Raw genomic sequence first — 17,089 nt, 5'->3', positions numbered from 1 at the left:
TGCTATAGGGGGTTACACGGAGATAGGAGCTGAGCACCCTCCTTTCGCTAGATGGAGCTGTTCATGAGGAAGAGGATGGCCTGTCTTTGCTATCTAGTGTGCCTTGTGTGGTGGCCCACTGATTAACTCGCAACCCCAGACTTTTTAGATGTAATGGGACCAGGAGATTCTAGTTGGAGGTACAGTTGCCTCCAAACCAGCCAGGCAGCAGGAAAGCATTGGTAAACCCCACAATTGCAAAAGATTATAATCTTCTGGAGGATGTGGCACCATAGTGTTATGGAAAGATTATGGGGTTGATTCCTACTTCTGCCACTCATTAGCAGTGATAGAAGGTATAATTATCCCCAATTTACAGATGAGGAAATTGAGGCTTAGAGAGATTAAGTAATTTGCCCGAGGTTGCATAGTTAAGAGTCTGGCCCCAGGACTGCAAGTTTAAACCTACTGCATCCTCTCATCTCTGTCTGTCTCTCTGTCTCTGTCTCTCTCTCCCCCCACCCCCACCCCATTTAAGCAGACATTTTTATTCTCTCTGAATGTATGGATAATACAGTATGCCCTTTATAGATGTGTATGTGAAATTGTCATTAAGAATGTGAGCTCCAGAGCCCAACAGATTGGCCAAGTTTAAATCAAGTCCTGGCCACATCTTAGCTGTGAGACTGGGGAAGTTACTTAATTTCTCTGTACCTCAGCTTCTCCATCTGTAAACCAGGGACAATAATGTAATTTATCTTGTAGTTCTTAGAGTATTAAGTGAATTACTACCTAGAAAGCACCCAGAACAGAGTCTAGCATATGATAAACATTCAATATATGGCAAGCCACTACTATTTTTGCCATAATTCACTGCCATCTCTTCAGACCACTTTGTGGTTGGCAGTATGCACAGCTTTGTCCCCTTTGCAGCTGCCTTGCTGGAGGGTTATGTGCTTAGGTGGTCAGAGTATGAGCAGATAATGTTCTAGGCAACATATTAAGCAAGATTGGATGATCAGCCAGTCTTGAGCCAACAATCTAGGCAGAGGTTAACAGCGTGTGTGTTCTGTCCTCTTACGCAAAAAATAAAATGAGAATTTTAGCTGATATCTGATTTTGATGAAAAACTTTCATGGTAATTTATAAGGTCTGGGCAGATTCAATTCAAATATTTTTAGAGCCATTGCAGAGGCACAAGTTCTGGGGGATTCATATGACTGTCTACTCCCAAGGAACATTCAGTTTTGTTAGAAACACACAATTACTTGAAGGAGGCTCTGTGCAAGTTTTGAACTGGTGATGAGAATAAATGTTTTGGCTTGATGCAAAGAGGGTGTGGAGAACATCTAGGACAGGAGGAAGAGCCTTGGCAAAGGATTATGATGTAGCTGGGATAAAGAAGGAGATGGTTAGAGCTGAGAGTTACAGGTGGGAAATAATGGAAGATATGGGCAAAGTGGGCCTGGGTTCTAGAGTTCTGTTTTGTAGTATGAATTTAAGAGGATGGGCAAAGAAATACCATTGTACACTCTTCTTCTGGGAGACACTTTGTTGAATTTGTCCAGAATATATATATTTCTATAAAGGTACACTGGACATTAAAATGCCAGTGCCATCCTGCAGGAAACATGTATGACAAAGACATGTAAGTTGATTTAAAATTTTTTCTGCCTTTTCAGTGAGAACTGAACAAGCGATTTCATTACTTAGGTTAATAGAAAAACCATTTTTAAAGCTAGTTATTCACAGTTTCAACAAATGTAACCGGCCATCAGGTAACTGGCTTTTGAATATTATACTCCAAGGACCTATTCAATACAGTTTTCAGATTAAAAGGTGAATAGTATGTATTACTTTTTAGCCTCAAAGTTCCCTTAAATGAGTTAAAGCTTGCCAAATGCCATGGCTGGTGAAAATCCAGTGGAGTGTAGATCTTGCTTAGATTTTAGAATTCTTTTCTTTGACTTTTTTTTTTTTTGTTAGTTACGATTCTAAAACAGATCTTAATAAAGTATGATTGGTTGAATAATGATTAACCATAATTCTTCTGTCATTATTTTGCCTGAATGAGGTTTCAAAGTTGAACGGAGCCTTAAAGATCAGCTAATTAGGTCGTAAAGCTGATGCCTGACCCTGTGCATCAGGCCATCTAACCAGTATCTGGATACTCAACAATGTTGGACTCAACCAGTGGGGCTTATTGGAGCCTCCACTGGAGAATTTCCAGTGGAGAAATTCAGGTCATTAAAATTACCTTTAAAGGCTCATATAGTCTGCCCCAGGGTACTCTTCAGTCCTCATCTTTTGGCACTCTCTTCATTTACTCTTTTCCCATCACATTGACCTTCTTTCCCAGATATCCCAAGCATGTTCCCATCTTCAGACCTTTGTACTTTGTACTTGTCATTTCCTCTGTCTAGAATATTCTTTCCATGATATATTTATTTCATCCTAAGATGTTTCCTCAGCCTGTATTAGTGCTAAATTGACATTTATTTTCTCTTATCACACTGAAAGTATTATTTCCCGATTTTTGTCTTATGTTGTAGCTCTTCAGAGATCAGTTATTTGTTTCTTGAGATCAGTTATCTGTCTTTTCATTCTTGCTGCTTTTAAGATCTCCTTGTCTTTGGTGTTCTGTGGTATCACTGTGATTTATTAGGTGTGGAGGTCTTTTAATGAATCTGTTCTGGATCTGTTTGATCTCATGTCTTTGGATTGACATCTTTTCATCAATTCTAGAAAATGCCCAGACATTATTTCTTTCAATGCTGCCTTTGATCCATTCTCTTTCTTTTCTCATGGAAATCCAACTAGATCTGTTAAATGTCTTCAACATCCTCATGTCTTTTTAACCTCTCATTAAATTTTCCATCTCTGTATTTCTATTCTTTATTCTCTCTAACTTCTTCAGCTTTATCTTCAAGTTCACAAATCTTCATCAGTTTCTAGTCTGCTAACAAACATATCCCTTGTGTTTTAAATATCATGTATCTTATGTGTTTTTATTTATAAAAGTTCTGTTTAGTCCATTTAAAAATCTGCTTATTTGGGGGCACCTGGGTGGCTTAGTTGGTTAAGCATACAACTTTGGCTCAAGTCATGATCTCATGGTTTGTAAGTTTGAGCCCTGCATTGGGCTCTGTGCTGACAGCTCAGAGCCTGGAGCCTGCTTCAGATTCTGTGTCTCCCTCTCTCTCTGCCCCTCCCCTTCTTGTGCTCTGTCTCTCTCTCTCTCTCTCTCTCAAAAATAAATAAATTGTTAAAAAAATTTTAAAAATATGCTTATTTTAATAGGTTCTTGTTTCATATTCATTTTATCAATTGCTACTTTTATTTCTTTAAACATGATTGTGTAATATTCTGTGTTTGATAATTTCAGTACCTGAAATCTTTGCTGAACCGGCTTTTTGTGGTTTCTGCTGGTTCTTGCTCCTGCATATTTTTGACTTATTTTGTGAATATTATTTTGCATATTTTGTGAATTTTTTGAATATATATCCATGGGGGTTTTTGGAGGTCTAGGTGGAAGGTGAGTTCCTCTAGATAATTTATGTTTTGGTGCTGCCAGATTTCTTGGGGATACCACCAACCTGGGACTGCCTTAAGACAGATTTTTGGCTTGAGATTTTCCAGGCCACCCAGGCACTGTGAATTGGGACTGGAGATCCTGTGTGAGGGCTAGATTTTTATGACAGAATTTTAAGGGAGTTTTTTTTTTCTTTCCATTTCCACAAGGTTTGAGACAAATTTTCTTGAAGTCTCTGGGAGGCAGCCACGCTGCTTGTTATTGTGTAAGGTAGAGAAAAGCACTCTTTTCTCAAGACATTTCATTGCTATCAGTCAGAACATTTTCATAATAACTTTAAAATCCAACATGACTGTGAAGTGAATGGTATCTCTGCGATTGTGTAAAGCACAAGTTGCTCTCACTTCGTGCAGTGTGCCCTCTGTCCCATTCTGCCCAATCAAATCCTGCCCAAGCCTCAGCGCCTCTCTCAAATAATCCCTCTTCTGAGAACACACCCCTGCTTTCCCCATTCTAATGCTGGATGGCAGCCCCTCTCTGAATTACCATAGAAGCAGTGGTGCATTTATCACAAATGTATTACTTTTTTTGTTATTCTTTTTAATCTTATCTCCATTACCAGAGTGAGAGTCACATATTTTATTTCCATTCTGTATTCCAGAGCGCTCAGTGGAAAGTCTGAAGCAGATCGGTGGAATATTTTTGTTCAATAGTTAAAGGAAATAATTTAATTGAATAACAGGATGTGAACCTGCTTCAAGGGTAGGATTTGGATGGTTCATAAAGATTCTCTAAGTCTCACATGTGTAATTCAGAAAGTCTGTCAAGATGAGAAGAAGCCTTCTCTTAGTGATGGCATACTATGTTATAAGGAGCTTGGACTTTTTTTGCATTGCTTTGGTGTCTAAAGTTTAGAGTAGTCTGGCAAAATTCACATCTGCTCATAATAGAGTCAGAGATGTCTGTTATAGAATCTTTGTATCATTGTAGGAAAGTGATTTCTACCAATCTTTGGTTTTTCAAAGCGATATTAGGCCATATGGTTCTACAGAAGTTGTTGCCCTAACATTTATTTGGTTATTACTCAATATATTTTACTCATTTTGTTAAGTAAGTGAATGCATGTCACAGCTCTTATTCCTTCCCAATTCTTTTCCATTATCAGATGCTTTTAGAAATTTTGAAAAATTATTTTTTAGTAGAACTAGATAAAATACTTTCTTTAAAACTTCAAGTTTTCTTTGTCTGGTACTTCTGGAAAATTTAATTTGTACTGGGGACTTCTTATAAATTACCTGATCTAAATCTCTGAAGATCCCACAAGATTCTCATTAAAAAATTTTTTTCTTAAAGTTATTTATTTTTGAGAGAGAGAGACAGAGCACAAGCAGAGGATGGGCAGAAAGAGAGGGAGACACAGAATCCAAAGCAGGCTCCAGGCTCTGAGCTGTCAGCATAGAGCCTGATGTGGGGCTCGAACTCATGAACCATGAGATCATGACGTGAGCCACAGTCGGATGTTTAACTGAATGAGCCACCCAGGTGCCCCACGAAGTTCTCATTTTAATGATTGGAGGAACTGAGGCAAAATAACTTGTCCTGGTCACTCAGCCGTTTTGGGGTGGGACTGCTGGGGTTTGGATGTAGAAACCTTTCTTTCCAGTACACCACAGATCTACAGATTTGGCTTCCTAGTATGATTTGGCCAGATTTTAAATGTTAAGCATTAAACATATTTAAACCCCTCCCCCTCCCATTTGAAATTTAAAGCTCATTATGATATTAACAGGATATGACCTTATAGGAAAGTGATTGAGCCTTCTAGTTCCTGCTGTTTATTTTGTGTTTGGAGAAACATCTGGAAAGTATTATGTTCAATGACTATTACTGACTTAATGACTAATGTTTATGCCCTAGCGTGGAAATCCTAAAGCAGTCTAAAGTAGTCAGTAGGTGTGTTTGCAATGATTGTTGAACAAGGCACTTTCCATGCAGTGGGCACTCTGGGAGGGGTGCAGGGCTCTGACTGGCTGGGCTTAGGCCATGACTGTGGTGAGATGCTGGGGTTTCAGCCACCTGGCATGCATTCCTCACAGGAAAGAGGAGTACCATTACAGAGGAAGTGGGTGTGGAGGCATGCCGGGTAGTCAAAAACTACAGCCACTATTGTGCTTCTTAATAACCGAATGTAGATGTGAGTGGGTAGTTGGATAGAAGGTTCTGCTTCTCTAGAGAAATGTATGGCTAAAGATTCTAATTTGGTCCTGAAGGCATATAGATAGATGGGACTTAAAGCCATGGGGTTGGACCAGAACCCAGGGAAGGACCTTGAGGCACACAATAGGCCATGAAGAAGCAGCTGCCAGTGGATAGTGAGAGCAAGTGTCCAAAGAGGCAGGAGTGCAGGACCTCTAAGATCAGAGAAGGGAGATTAGCCATTTGAGGGTATACTCAACAGTGTCAACACTGCTGAGAGCATAGGTCATAGTAAAATTGAGAAGTATTTGGGGTGTCTAGGTGGCTTAGTCAGTTAGGCATCTGACTCTTGGTTTTGGCTCAAGTCATGATCTCATGGTTTGTGGGTTCCAGCCCTATGTCAGGCTCTGCAGTGACAGCACGGGGTCTGCTTGGGATTCTTTCTCCTTCTATCTATTCCCTTCTCCCCTTTTCTCAAAATAAATAAACTTTAAAAAAATTGAGAAGTATTCATTGGATTCCTGGGCAAGATGTGAGAACTCAGAAAATTAGAATTGATAGGAGATGACCGTCAACTGGAAGTGTGGGTTGAAGGAGAAGAGAAGTAGGGGAGAACAGAAGTATCTGGTTTGGGTAACTACGTGTACTTTTGTTCCATTGAGAGGGACAGTCTGGGAGGGCAGAGTAGGTCTGAAGAGAAGGGGATGGATTCAGTTTTCATCACTTCATAATTCACTTCCATGGCTTTAATTAAAATAAGTTTATGACTTTGAAGCCTGTATTTCACAAATTATTACATATACAGAGAGGAGGTTCAGAGCAGAAACTTGGTGAATGGAAACATTTAAGAGAAGGGGAGTAGCCTGTGAAGGTCTGGAGGGCCAGAGAGGCCACAGTCAATTGAAGCTGGTGTCATCTGGTAAGCCAAGTGGGGAGAGAGTTTGAAGGAAATGATGACTGTCAGCAGTTTCCATTACTAGAGAGGGGTCAAGTGAGTTAACGACTAAGAAGTATCTATTGATTTTGGCAAAGACTATTACAGAAGACTAGTGGGGTCAAAATCCAATTAACAGAGGGATTTTAAGTGGAAGAGATGAGAAGTGGAGCAAACTGGAATGGATCACTGTTTCCTGAAGCTGACTGTCATTGGAGTGGTAAATACACAGGGATGTGGTTAAGGACGTGGTGGTTGTTATTTTGTGGGGGGCAGAATAGATTTATACTGTTTGTGTGCTAATGCAAGGAGGCAATAGACAGAGGGAGGTTGAAGATACTGGAGAGGAGAAAATTTAAGGAGATCCCAGAGCAGGTGGATGGGAGGAGATACTTCAACCGGTGAATTAGGAGGAATGGTAGAAAGATGAGTGGGATGCAAATGTTTCTAGATGCACACAGATGCTTATAGTCCATGAATATAGCTCAATGAACAGTGAATACACAGTGTCACTTATAAGTTATATCAACTCCCCCTTCTTGATCTTTATCCAAAAATATTTAACATTAGGAAAGTTATTACTACACCCATTTTACAATTCAGGGGCATTGACAAACTGGCCTGCCTGCTGCCTGTTCTGTAAAATGAAGTTTTAGTGAAACATGGCCATGCTCTGATTAATTCATTTGAATATTGCCTATGCTTTTGCACAATAAGAGCAAGACCTAAAACAGTCATTGTCTGGCCCTTTTCAGAAAAGTTTGCTGACCTCTGTCCAGTTGATAAAACCAAGACCCAGAGAGAATATTGACTTCAGAGGATCCCTGCCTCCTCCTCCATCTATCTCAGAGACCACTTTTTCTTCTGTGTTGCTTGGCGTTCTCCTGATGCTTGCTGCACGCTCTTAGAATTATCTGGTAACCTTTCTTTGAGGAACTTTCAACAGCTGCAGTTGTAAATTAGATCAAATTTAAACTTATCCTGGCTCCACCCTAGAAATGTGCTTGTATCTCATCACAATCACATCACCTTCCTAAGGAGGTATATGATAAGGGAAGCCATGCTCTTCCCATGACTAAGGGTGTGCTGATTTATTCTGCTTTACTTGGATTGCTTTTCACCTTTTCTAAGAAGCCAAGATCACCTTCCTCCCTGAAATCATCAAAACCCCCATGCATTCCTTATCCCAGTGGTTTTGTTTCTTTGCTTAGAATTTCCTCAACACTCTGGCAGCATGGAGCCTGCTTGGGATTCTCCCTCTCCTCATCTGTCTCTGCCCCTCCCCCATTCATGCTGTCTGTGTCTCTCAAAATAAATAAACTTGAATTTCCTCAGCATCCAAGTGTCACTGTTTCCCTCCTGTACTTACATCTTTGAGTATAGTCTGTGTCCTGTGAGAGAGGACCCCCCTCTGGTGATGACGTCTCATTTGCTGTCTCTACATCTAACCTGTTGGAGGACAGGGATTGTATTGACCCTGTTATCAATGCCTTGAGTTTGACAATTGCTAAACATGTTATTGGTGCTTAACAGATGAGTTTTGATTAGGTTTAAAAACATTTAGGTGCTTCAGAATTGTGCATTTACCATGTGTTAATTACTAACCCTTCTTAACTGTTAAAACCAGATCCCCTCCTGTATCTTTTGAAATCCACTTTGAGTTATTGACCAAATTTGAAAACAATGTGTTTACAGGTACATTTTCCCTCTGTATGTCACACTGCTCAATTTTCAAGAGAATATACAAAATCTATTAAAATCTGTTTCTTTGCTGAATTTTCAATTGCTTCTGAAGGGGCTAAGATTTTATTTTATTTATTTTTATTTTTATTATTTTATTTTTAATTTAAATCCAAGTTAGTTAACATACAGTGTAATAATGATTTCAGGAATAGAATTTAGTGATTCATCACTTACATATAACACCTAGTACTCATCCCAACAAATGCCCTCCTTAATGCCCATCACCCATTTAGCCCATCCTCCTACCCAACACCCCTCCAGCAACCCTCGGTTTGTTCTCTGTATTTAATAGTCTCTTATGGTTTGCTTCCCTCTTTGCTATGGTCTTATTTTGGCTTCCCTTCCCTATGTTCATATGTTTTGTTTCTTAAATTCCACATATGAGTGAAATAATACAATATGTTATCTTTCTCTGATTTGACTTATTTCACTTGGCATAATACACTCTAGTTCCATCCACATTGAAAATGGCAAGATTTCTTTTTTTTTTCTTTTTTTTTTTTTGATTGCCAAGTAACGTTCCATTGTATGTATATACCACATCTTCTTTATTCATTCATCAGTCGATGGACATTTGGGCTTTTTCCATAGTTTGGCTATTGCTGATAGTGCTGCTGTAAACATTGGGGTGGATGTGCCCCTTCACATAAGCATTTTTGTATCCTTTGGATAAATATCTAGTAGTGCAATTGCTGGATGTAGGGAAGTTCTGTTTTTAATTTTTTGAGGAACCTCTATACTGTTTTCCAGAGAGGCTGTACCAGCTTGCATTCCCACCAACAATGCAAACGAGATCCTCTTTCTCTGAATCCTTGCCAACATCCGTTGTTGCCTGAGTTGTTAATGTTAGCCATTCTGACAGGTGTAAGGTGGTATCTCATTGTGGGTTTGATTTGTATTTCCCTGATGATGAGTGATGTTGAGCATTTTTTCACGTGTCAGTTGGCCATCTGGATGTCTTCCTTGGAGAAGTGTCTATTCATGTCTTTTGCCCATTTCTTAACTGGATTCTTTGTTTTTTGGGTGTTGAGCTTGATAAGTTCTTTATAGATATTGGATACTAACCCTTTATCTGATATGTCATTTGCAAATATCTTCTCCCATTCTGTTGGTTGCCTTCTAGTTTTGCTGATTGTTTCCTTCACTGTGCACAAACTTTTTATTTTGATGAGGTCCCAGTAGTTCATTTTTGCTTTTGTTTCCCTTGCCTCCACAGAGACACGTGTTGAGTAAGAAGTTGCTGCTGGCAAGATCAGAGAGGTTTTTGCCTGCTTTCTCCTTGAGGATTTTGATGGCTTCCTGTCTTACATTTAGAGTTTTGAGTTTATTTTTGTGTATGGTGTAAGAAAGTGGTCCAGGTTAGGGGCGTCTGGGTGGCTCAGTCAGTTGGGCGACCGACTTCGGCTCAGGTCATGATCTCGCGGTCCGTGAGTTTGAACCCTGCATCGGGCTCTGTGCTGAGAGCTCAGAGCCTGGAGCCTGTTTCAGATTCTGTGTCTCCCTCTCTCTCTGACCTTCCCCCATTCATGCTCTGTCTCTCTCTGTGTCTAAAATGAATAAACGTTAAAAAAAAAAAAAAGAAAGTGGTCCAGGTTCATTCTTCTGCATGTCGCTGTCCAGTTTTCCCAGCACCACTTGCTGAAGAGACTTTATTCCATTGGTATTCTTTCCTGCTTTCTCAAAGATTAGTTGGCCATACATTTGTGGGTCCATTTCTGGGTTCTCTATTCTGTTCCATTGATCTGAGTGTCTGTTCTTGTGTCAGTACCATACTGTCTTGATGATTACAGCTTTGTAGTATAGCTTGAAGTCCGGGATTGTGATGCCTCCTGCTTTGGTTTTCTTTTTCAAGATTGCTTTGGCTATTCGGGGTCTTTTCTGGTTCCATGCAAATTTTAGGATCATTTGTTCTAGCTCTGTGAAGAATTCTGGTGTTATTTTGATAGGGATTGCATTGAATATGTAGATTGCTTTGGATAGTATCGACATTTTAACAATATTTGTTCTTCCTATCCAGGAAAAATGGAATCTTTTTCCATTTTTTTGTGGCTTCTTCAATTTCTTTCATAAGCTTTCTATAGTTTTCAGTGTATAGATTTTTCACCTCTTTGGTTAGATTTATTCCTAGGTATTTTATGGTTTTTTTTTTGTGCAACTGCAAATGGGATCGATTCCTTGATTTCTCTTTCTGTTGCTTCATTGTTGGTGTATAGGAATGCAATCGATTGTTGTGTATTGATTTTATATCCTGCAACTTTGCTGAATTCATGAATCAGTTCTGGTAGTTTTTGGTGGAATCTTTAGGGTTTTCCATATAGAGTATCATGTCATCTGCGAAGAGTGAAAGTTTGACCTCCTCCTGGCTGACTTGGATGCCTTTTATTTCTTTGTGTTGTCTGATTGCAGAGGCTAAGACTTCCAATCCTATGTTGAATAACAGTGGCGAGAGTGGACATCCCTGTCTTGTTCCAGACCTCAGGGGGAAAGCTCTGAGTTTTTCCCCATTGAGGATGATATTAGCATTGGGTCTTTCATATATGGCTTTTATGATCTCGAGGTATGCTCCTTCTATCCCTACTTTCTTCAGGGTTTTTATCAAGAAAGGATGCTGTATTTTGTCAAATGCTTTCTCTGCATCTATTGAGAGGATCATATGGTTCTTGTCCTTCCTTTTATTGATGTGATGAATCACGTTAATTGTTTTGCAGATATTGAACCAGCCCTGCATCCCAGGTATAAATCCCACTTGGTCGTGGTCAATGATTTTTTTTAATGTGTTGCTGGAGCCAGTTGCTAATATCTCATTGAGGATTTTTGCATTTATGTTCATTAGGGAGATTGGTCTATAGTTCTCCTTTTTAGTAGGGTCTCTGTCTGGTTTTGGAATCTGGGTAATGCTGCCTTCATAGAATGAGTTTGGAAGTTTTCCTTCCGTTTCTATTTTTTTGGAACAACTTCAAGAGAATAGGTGTTCACTCTTCCTTAAATGTTTGGTAGAATTCCCCTGGAAAGCCATCTGGCCATGGACTCTTGTTTTTTTGGTAGATTTTTGATTACTGATTCGATTTCCTTACTGGTTATGGGTCTGTTCAAATTTTCTATTTCTTCCTGTTTCAGTTTTGGTAGTGTATGTGTTTCTAGGAATTTTTCCATTTTTTCCATTTTATTGGCATATAATTGCCCATTTTGTTGGCATATAATTGCTAATAATATTCTCTTATTATTGTTTTTATTTCTGCTGTGTTGGTTGTGATCTCTCCTCTTTCATTCTTGATTTTATTTATTTGGGTCCTTTCCTTTTTCTTTTTGATCAAACTGGCTACTGATTTATCCATTTTGTTAATTCTTTCAAAGAACCAGCTTCTGGTTTCATTGATCTGTTCTACTGTTTCTTTGGTTTTGATAGCATTAATTTGTGTTCTAATCTTTATTATTTCCTGTCTTCTGCTAGTTTGGGGTTTTATTTGCTGTTCTTCATCCTGTTCTTTAAGGTGTAAGGTTAGATTGTATGTCTGAGACCTTTCTTCCTTCTTTAGGAAGGCCTGGATTGCTATATACTGTCCTCTTATGACCACCTTTCCTGCATCCCAGAGGTTTTGGGTTGTGGTTTTATCATTTCCATTGTCTTCCATATACTTTTTAATTTCCTCTTTAACTTCTTGGTTAGCCCATTCATTCTTTAGTAGGATGTTCTTCAGTCTTCAAGTATTTTTTACCTTTCCAAATTTTTTCTTGCGGTTGATTTCGAGTTTCATAGCATTGTGGTCTGAAAATATGCATGGTATGATCTTGATCTTTTTGTACTTGCTGAGGGCTGATTTGTGTCCCAGTATGTGGTGTATTCTGGAGAATGTTCCATGTGCGTTGGAGAAGAATGTATATTCTGTTGCTTTAGGATGAAATGTTCTGAATATATCTGTTAAGTCCATCTGGTCCAGTGTGTCATTCAAAGCCATTGTTTCCTTGTTGATTTTTTAAATTAGATTATCTGTCCATTACTGTGAGTAGGGTGTTGAAGTCTCCTACTATTATGGTATTACTATCAATGAGTTTCTTTATGTTTGTGATTAATTGATTTATATGTTTGGGTGCTTCCACATTTGGCACATAAATATTTACAATTGTTAGGTTTTCTTGGTGGATAGACCCCTTAATTATGATATAATGCCCTTCTTCATCTCTTGATACAGTCTTTATTTTAAAGTCTAGATTGTCTGATATAAGTATGGCTACTCCAGCTTTCTTTTGTTGACCATTAACATGATAGATGGTTCTCCATCCCTTTACTTTCAACCTGTAGGTGTCTTTAGGTCTAAAGTGGGTCTCTTGTAAACAGCATATAGATGGATCTTGTTTTCTTATCCATTCTGTTACCCTGTGTTTTTTGATTGGAGCATTTAGTCCATTGACATTTAGAGTGAGTACTGAAAGATATGAGTTTATTGCCATTATGTTGCTTGTAGAGTTGGAGTTTCTGGTAGTGTTCTCTGGTCCTTTCTAATCTTTGTTGCTTTTGGTAGTTATTTGCTTATTTATTTATATATTTATCATTCATTCATTCATTCATTCATTCATTTTCATCTTTTCTCCCCTCAAAAAGTCCCCCTTAAAATTTCTTGCAGGGCTGGTTTAGTGGTGACAAACTCCTTTAATTTGTGTTTGTCTGGGAAACTTTTTATCTCTCCCTCTATTTTGAATGACAGCCTTGCTGGGTAGAGAATTCTTGGCTGCATATTTTTCTGATTCAGCACATTGACTATATCCTGCCACTCCTTTCTGGCCTGCCAAGTTTCTGTAGATAGGTCTGCTGCAAACCTGATCTGTGTTCCCTTGTAGGTTAAGGACTTTTTTTTCCCTTGCTGCTTTCATGATTCTCTCTTTGCCTGAGTATTTTGTGAATTTGAGTATGATATGCCTTCTTGATGGTTGGTTTTTGTTGAATCTAATGGGAATCCTCTGTGCTTCCTGGATTTTGATGTCTGTGTCTGTCCCCAGGTTAGGGAAGTTTTCTGCTATGATTTGCTCACACAACCCTCTGACCCCTGTTTCTCTCTCTTCCTCTTCTGGGACCCCTATGATTCTGATGTTGTTCCTTTTTAATGAGTGTCACTGATTTGTCTAATTCTTAAATCATGCTCTTTTGCTTTAATCTCTTTTATTCTTCTTCGTTATTCTCCATAAGTTTGTCCTCTATATCACTGATTCTCTGTTCTGCCTCATCCATCTTTGCCACCATGGCATCCATTCATGATTGCAGCCCAGTTATAGCATTTTTTTTATTTCATTCTGACTAGTTTTTACTTCTTTTATCTCCACAGAAAGGGATTCTAATCTATTTTCAACTCCAGTTAGTATTCTTATTATTGTGATTCTAAATTCTGGTTCAGACATCTTGCTTGTATCTGTGTTGGTTAAGTTTCTGGCTGTCGTTTCTTCCTGCTCTTTCTTTTGGGGTGAATTCTTTCGTTTCATCATTTTGAAGGGAGAAAAGGAATTAATGAGGTAGAAAAAATTAAAATTAAAAAAATTAAAATGAAAAAATATTAAAATTAAAAAATTAAAAACACACAAAAAAACCCCAAATAAATGATGCTAGATCCTAGGTGTGTTTTGGTCTGGGTGTTGAAAGTGGCTTGATATGTTAGAGAAAAAGGGGAAAGAAGAAAAGAAAAGGAAATCATTTAAAAATTTGAAAAAGTGAATACACTGAAGTAGACTAAAATGAAATGATGGAAGTAAACTAGAATTTGAAAAAATTCACACAAAAGTAAAAGATATAGTAGAAAAAATTAAATAAAAATATTTTTAATAAAAATTAAAAATAAAAATGAATTTTTTCTCTTTCTGTATTGAAGAAAAAGAAAAGAAGTGAAAAAGAGAAAAAAAATAAAAGAAAATTGAATACATGGACCTGCCAACAGACTGAAATACTACTGAAATTACTTCGTTTTCCCCTAGAAGTCAGACCGTGAAGCGCTTTATAGTCCATAAGCTAATCAGGTGGTGAGACTTCTATTCTTGAAGACTGAGGTTGGCCCACTTGCGTGGGGCTTAGTGTAATGGCTCCATTCTCCACTTGATGGCGCTGCTAGCCTACTGGGGTTGATTGTTGTGGCGCTTGTAGGTGCATATACGCATGTGCAGGAGCGGTGAGAATGGTGTCACCCAGCTACCCAGTTCCTAGTATTGGAACTCTGTTCTACCTGATCAGCAATCACGCACCCGTCCTTTGTCTTCAGCTTTTGTCCACTCCCTGCTTTTACACTGTCTGTGACCAAGCCCCAGGTTGTACCTCTCTCCTGAGTTTTGTCTCAGATGTGGCTGTTTTCTGTGGCCAGAAAACAGCGGCTTTGACCCATTCTGCCCCTCTGCAGAGGGTTTAACCAAGCAATGGCCAAATGCCAGCTGTACCCAGGAAAGTTTGTGGGACCGTGCTGCTGCTGATGCCCAGAGACTACGGCCAGGTGCCAGCCTGTCCCAGAAAAAGTTCTTGAGATAGTTTAGCAGCAGCATTTCAAGGATTATGGAAAATCACAACACACATCTGGCACCAGGCTTCACCCTTAACGACCTTGTTCCAGCACATCGAATGTGGCCATTCTCTGGGGTCTGTTGGGCCCAGGTTGCCTCACAGTCCCTACCAAATGTCCTTCCAGCAGTGGAAGGACATTCTCCCCGTGTGGCCCAAGAACCTCCCAGACCCCACTCTGTTCCTGGGTCTTTTCCCTTCCCACCAGAGCACTTTCAGGTATTGAGCTGTGGAGTTGCAGGCTCTGTGCTCCCCCTGTTTACAGTCTTAATGGATTTAAACCCTCTCCTTTCTCCCTTTTTAGTTCAGTCCCTGTGGCTGTTTCAAATTTTCCCCTTTCTCTCCAGCTGCTTTTGGGAAGGGGTGCTTCTCCCGTATTCTCCCCACTGTCTCTGTCCTCTCTGCATGCAAAAGCACCTCCCTGCCCTCCACGGCTTCTATCTCCTCAAGTCACCTCTCTGTGCCACGTACCTGCTGAATTCTGTAGTTCAGGTTGTGCAGATTGTTGTGTTAATCCTCCAATCAGTTTTCTAGGTATGCAGGATGGTTTAGTGTTGGTCTGGCTGTATTTCATGGATGTGAGACATACAAAAAACTTCCATGCTGTTCCACCATCTTGGCTCCCTCCAATAAACTTTATTTCTTACAGCAGTTAAAAGTGTACAGTAAAGTGAACAGACACATAGAGTTCCCGTGTGTTCCCTTTCCCCCAACCCATGGTTTTCTCTAGTGTTAACTTTTGCACTGGTATAGACTACATTTGTTACAAGTTATAATTCAATATTAATACAATTAAAAAAATTTTTTTACGTTTATTTTTGAGAGAGACAGAGACAGAGTGTGAGTGGGGGAGGGGCAGAGAGAGGGAGACAGAATCTGAAGCAGGCTCCAGGATCTGAGCTGTCAGCACAGAGCCTGATGTAGGGCTCAAACTCATGAACTGCGAGATCATGACCTGAGCTAAAGTCGGACGCTTAACTGACTGAGCCACCCAGGCACCCCAATACTATATTATTAACCAAAGTCCATTGTTTACTCTAGAGTTTATTTTTTGGGTTGTATAGCTTTCATGTCCTGTATTCATGAAAGTATTAAGTATCATACAGAGTAATTTGAATATTATCCCCTAACTTGACCTATTTGTCCATCTGCCCTTTACTCCACCCTCAGCCCCGCCCCCTCACATGGGCAACTACTGTCTTCTTACTGTTTGTATAGTTTAACATTTTCTAGAATGTCATATAGTTGGAATCATATGGTACAAGGCCTTTTCAGACTGAATTTTTACTTAGAATATGCATTAAAGTCCCCTCCCCTCCCATGTCTTTCCAGGGATTGAAAACTCATTTATTTTTATCACTGAATAATATTCCATTTAATGGATATATGATTATTTATTCATTCACCTATTGAAAGACTCTTAGATACTTGGTTGCTTCTAAGTTTGGGTGTTATGAGTAAAGCTGCTATAAACATTTGTATGCAGGACATAAATTTGTTTCAGATATAAGTTTTCAACTTATCTGGATAAGTACCTAGGAGTGCAATTGAAGGGTTAGATGGTTAGGCTCGCAAAAGCACTCTCCTAACTTGTTTTCATAGTCAGATTTGAACTGTATTTTTAAAAATCCAATTTTGTTCATGAATATATAATAAAAATACCCATACATATTTGGAAATTCTATCAAAATTGCTAGATTCTTTGGAATAGTTTGGTGGTAGGAGTAGGAAGGTAGTATCTTGCTTGTAAGGGTTTGAAGGAGCAAAAGGTGGAAAAGTGAGCTGTTTTGATTGATTGATTGATTGAGGGAGGGTGCAAGTGAGTGAGGGGCAGAGAGAGAGAGGGAAAGAGAGTGAAGCAGGGCTCCTGCTCAATAGTGAGCTGTTTTCAAAGAGGAACTATATGATGTGCAACAAACTGTCATTATATTCACTGACTTGGAAAGTATTGTAGAGATATTGAAACAAAGAGTTGGGAAAACTCCCCTGCACAACTGTGTGTTTCCTGTTCTGGTTTGCATAGGGTCTGGCCTCTGGATGCTCCTTGAAGCCTCTTGGCACAGCTGCACTGTCAGGTGGGCTCGTTTTCTGAGATTAGCACAGCATAGAGCACTTCCTTCTACTCGAACATCTCACTGTCCACATTCCTGTTGCCAACGGAGCCTACCATATAGCT

The 17,089-nt window shown here is 39.3% G+C and overlaps 1 protein-coding gene across 9 annotated transcripts in view; it reads left to right on the top strand.

The window, feature by feature from the left end:
• Positions 1-17,089, top strand: part of CSGALNACT1 (chondroitin sulfate N-acetylgalactosaminyltransferase 1) — a 354,851-nt gene that overhangs the window by 95,694 nt on the left and 242,068 nt on the right. The window lies entirely within an intron of this gene.

This window comes from Neofelis nebulosa, chromosome 3 (genome assembly GCF_028018385.1).
Source record: "Neofelis nebulosa isolate mNeoNeb1 chromosome 3, mNeoNeb1.pri, whole genome shotgun sequence".
Classification (NCBI taxonomy): Eukaryota; Metazoa; Chordata; class Mammalia; order Carnivora; family Felidae; genus Neofelis; species Neofelis nebulosa.
This window is presented reverse-complemented; position numbering and strand designations above follow the sequence as displayed.